At 42.9% G+C, this 5000-nt stretch overlaps 1 protein-coding gene across 1 annotated transcript in view; it reads left to right on the forward strand.

Moving 5' to 3' along the window:
* LOC143292273 (speract receptor-like) overlaps nt 1–5000 on the forward strand; it is a 434645-nt gene that overhangs the window by 229588 nt on the left and 200057 nt on the right. The window lies entirely within an intron of this gene.

The following is a 5000-nucleotide window of genomic DNA, read 5'->3' on the forward strand; positions in this document are numbered from 1 at the left end:
CAATGGGGAATATTTGATTGATATGTTGTTTTTCTTCCCTTCATCCATGGGACTGTGGGCCATTGGGCAATATTTGATTGATATGTTGTTTTCTTCCGTCATCCGTGGGACTGTGTTCCCCCAACACCCCAACCCCATCCTTCTGTGAGTCTATGTTTTAACCCGGTGTTCGGTTGTCTCTGTGTGTGTGTGTGTGTGTGTGTGTGTGTGTGTGTGTGTGTCTGTGGTAAACTTTAACATTGACATTTTCTCTGCAAATACTTTGTCAGTTGACACCAAATTAGGCATAAAAATAGGAAAAATTCAGTTCTTTCCAGTCATCTTGTTTAAAACAATATTGCACCTGTAGGATGGGCCACAAAAAAAAGAAAAAAAAGAAGCCTAATTATATGCATACTGCATTTACTGTTATAGTCATCATTTTTGTATTCTCTAAACCTGGCACTTTGATCTGATATTCTGACACAACAACAAGAGCAGTCATTATTATCATTTTTTTTGTTCAAACAGGAACTTCTTTTGCTAAGCATGGAAGTTTAATTTATTTTGCAAACGTTTTGGTGCAGATAGTAAAAAAGGGAAATTACTCTGTAATTAATGCTAGGGGACTTAATTCGAATCTGGTTAGGACTTTTTTAAAAAAAAATTTTAACGCGAAGCTATATAATAACAAATACAGAACACATTTTAACGAATAGATTTTTTTAAAAGTTGTATCACAAGTGAGTCTTGAAGGCCTTGCCTCTCTTGTTTTTAATGTAATATTTGTTTTCTATGTTCTTTATGGGAGGGACCATGACTGAATCCCGCCAGGCGTTGGGTTTCTTCTTCTTCTTCTTCTTCTTTCTTCTTCTCCTCCTCCTCCCCCTTCTTTTTTCTTCTTCTCCCCCTCCTCCTCCTCCTCCTTCTTTTTCTTCTTCGTTCGTGGGCTATAAACTGCCGACGTTCACTCGTAGGTGCACGAGTGGGCTTTTACATCCATGGCCGGTTTTTTTTTACCCCGCCATGTAGGCAGCTATACTCCGTTTTCCGGGGTGTGCATGATGGGTATGTTCTTGTTTCCATAACCCACCGAACACTGACATGGATTACAGAATCTTTAACGTACCGTATTGGATCTTCTGCTTGCTGTATATATACACACACGAAGGGGGTTCAGACACTTGAAGGCCTGCACATAAAGTTGACTTTGGAGATCGGAAAAAAACACAAAAAAACTTCACCCTTTACCCACCAGACGCCGTTACCGAGATTCGAACCCGGAACCCTCCTATTGAAAGTCCAACGCTTTAACCACTCGGGTATTGCGCCCGTCGGGGCTGGACTTCCAATCCATTGTTCACCAGCGATGGAGTGTCCGATGCCACGTTTATCAGGATGTCTTGTTCGTGGGAAGGAAAGGAGCTGCGGCGCTAGCTTCCTCACCCAACTTCGGTTTGGGAACGGTCACTTTAAAAGGGAGGAAAGTGGGAGGACTGGGCCCCGCCTTCCTATGCTGAGCCCTACACAGACACAGTGGCAATGAATTAACTGTCCTGATTCCTGTGAAAGGCTATTGGACATGCCTTCCTATGCTGAGCCCTACACAGACACAGTGGCAATGAATTAACTGTCCTGATGGCTGTGAAAGGCTATCGGACATGTCTTCCTATGCTGAGCCCTACACAGACACAGTGGCAATGAATTCACTGTACTGATTGCTGTGAAAGGCTATTGGACATGCCTTCCTATGCTGAGCCCTACACAGACACAGTGGCAATGAATTCACTGTACTGATTGCTGTGAAAGGCTATTGGACATGCCTTCCTATGCTGAGCCCTACAAGGACACAGTGGCAATGAATTCACTGTACTGAATGCTGTGAAAGGCTATTGGACATGCCTTCCTATGCTCAGCCCTACAAGGACACAGTGGCAATGAATTCACTGTCCTGATGGCTGTGAAAGGCTATTGAACATGCCTTCCTATGCTGAGCCCTACACAGACACAGTGGCAATGAATTCACTGTACTTTATTGCTGTGAAAGGCTATTGGACATGCCTTCCTATGCTGAGCCCTACACAGACACAGTGGCAATGAATTCACTGTACTGATTGCTGTGAAAGGCTGTTGAACATGCCTTCCTATGCTGAGCCCTACAAGGACACAGTGGCAATGAATTCACTGTACTGAATGCTGTGAAAGGCTATTGAACATGCCTTCCTATGCTCAGCCCTACACAGACACAGTGGCAATGAATTCACTGTACTGATTGCTGTGAAAGGCTATTGGACATGCCTTCCTATGCTGAGCCCTACACAGACACAGTGGCAATGAATTCACTGTACTGATTGCTGTGAAAGGCTATTGGACATGCCTTCCTATGCTGAGCCCTACACAGACACAGTGGCAATGAATTCACTGTCCTGATTGCTGTGAAAGGCTATTGGACATGCCTTCCTATGCTGAGCCCTACAAGGACACAGTGGCAATGAATTCACTGTCCTGATGGCTGTGAAAGGCTATCGGACATGTCTTCCTATGCTGAGCCCTACACAGACACAGTGGCAATGAATTAACTGTCCTGATGGCTGTGAAAGGCTATCGGACATGTCTTCCTATGCTGAGCCCTACACAGACACAGTGGCAATGAATTAACTGTCCTGATGGCTGTGAAAGGCTATCGGACATGTCTTCCTATGCTGAGCCCTACACAGACACAGTGGCAATGAATTCACTGTACTGATTGCTGTGAAAGGCTATTGGACATGCCCTCCTATGCTGAGCCCTACACAGACACAGTGGCAATGAATTCACTGTACTGATTGCTGTGAAAGGCTATCGGACATGTCTTCCTATGCTGAGCCCTACACAGACACAGTGGCAATGAATTCACTGTCCTGATTGCTGTGAAAGGCTGTTGAACATGCCTTCCTATGGTGAGCCCTACAAGGACACAGTGGCAATGAATTCACTGTACTGATTGCTGTGAAAGGCTATTGAACATGCCTTCCTATGCTGAGCCCTACAAGGACACAGTGGCAATGAATTCACTGTACTGATTGCTGTGAAAGTCTATTGGACATGCCTTCCTATGCTGAGCCCTACAAGGACACAGTGGCAATGAATTCACTGTACTGATTGCTGTGAAAGGCTATTGGACATGCCTTCCTATGCTGAGCCCTACAAGGACACAGTGGCAATGAATTCACTGTACTGATTGCTGTGAAAGGCTATTGGACATGCCTTCCTATGCTGAGCCCTACACAGACACAGTGGCAATGAATTCACTGTCCTGATTGCTGTGAAAGGCTATTGGACATGCCCTCCTATGCTGAGCCCTACACAGACACAGTGGCAATGAATTCACTGTACTGATTGCTGTGAAAGGCTATTGGACATGCCCTCCTATGCTGAGCCCTACACAGACACAGTGGCAATGAATTCACTGTACTGATTGCTGTGAAAGGCTCTTGGACATGCCCTCCTATGCTGAGCCCTACACAGACACAGTGGCAATGAATTCACTGTACTGATTGCTGTGAAAGGCTATCGGACATTTAACTACTTTAGCATTGTATTCGTGTGTGTTTTGTTTGATTCATTTTCACTTTGTCACTGTTTCTTTTTTTCTTCATTTTCTATTGAAAAATCCGTTTTAGCTGCTTATATAAATTGCGTTTGCTGCGGTAGTTCGGTGGAAGTTTGTTGTCAGTCTGCCGTTTGTTTGCATTTTTATTTTTTGCTCTCTGGTTCTGCCTGTCTGTCCCCACCCCCACACCCGCACCCTTTACGTTTGTCACACCACACCCGCAGATGGCACTGATTTGCACCAACAACAAGGATTCAGTGATGTAATGCATTCACGTATACCCACTACCCACACCTACTTCCCACTCACAAGCAAACACACAGACAGAAACAAAAACAACGATAACACCACACACAAACACACAGACACAGACACACAGACACACACACACACACACACACACGCACACGCATGCACATGCACACATTCACGTACACGCACACACACACACACACACACACACACACACACACACACACACACACACACACACATACACACACACACACACAAGTTCTCTGACCGCGTTTCTTGCTTGTGAAATTCTTATTCCAATCCACTTATTGCAAAAGAAAACAAAACAAGAACAAAACAACAACAACAACAAAAAACAAACCCCAAAACAATAAAACAACCAACCAACCAAACAACAACAACAACAACAACAACAACAAGACCACAAACATTAGCAACACCTGCCATCGTCTTTTTTGTCACGTCTGTGAATTCGTATTCGATCAGTCTTAATTTCGCACACAAAAATTCAGTTAAGCTTAGCACGCTGGAATTTAGCTGTCGGACAACCTACCACGAGAAACGGATTTGTCTGTTGTAACACGATTACTATGTTGTTGGCGTCTGGTTCAAGACTGACTAATATTTCTGCTTTTCGAGGGAAACCAGTAACAAAGTAATCAATCCAGTAAATGAGGTCAAAGTAAAGCAAAGGAAGTAATGCGTATAATAATAATAATAATAATAAAAACAACAACAATTTGACCTTATTTTCCAGTTTAAAACTAGAACATTGTCTTTAGTCACCTCTGTTTTAGTCATTGCAAAAACAAAACAAAACAAACAGAAGGAAAAGAAAGAAGACTTTGCACTTATAAAATGAGACATCGTGTCAATCCATAGGAAGAAATTCAGCATAAAACACATGTATTTTTTTTTTACGTGAAGAAAGAGAATATGATTTTTTAATGATTTTTTTTATACACATACACACCCACACATGTACTATTTATAACAGGCCAACGAACAAAGATAAAAAAAAGAAAGAAAGAAAGAAATTAAAGCACTGGCTAGTTTAAAATTTCAGTCCACTAAGGGACATGACAGAATTGATTTTAACGATGCATTGCTTTTGGTCAAATAGTTCTCCTAGTTTTCTGATGGCATCCCATACGCAGCCCGGAAATATGCACGT

The sequence above is a fragment of the Babylonia areolata genome, chromosome 18, assembly GCF_041734735.1.
Source record: "Babylonia areolata isolate BAREFJ2019XMU chromosome 18, ASM4173473v1, whole genome shotgun sequence".
Taxonomy (NCBI): domain Eukaryota; kingdom Metazoa; phylum Mollusca; class Gastropoda; order Neogastropoda; family Buccinidae; genus Babylonia; species Babylonia areolata.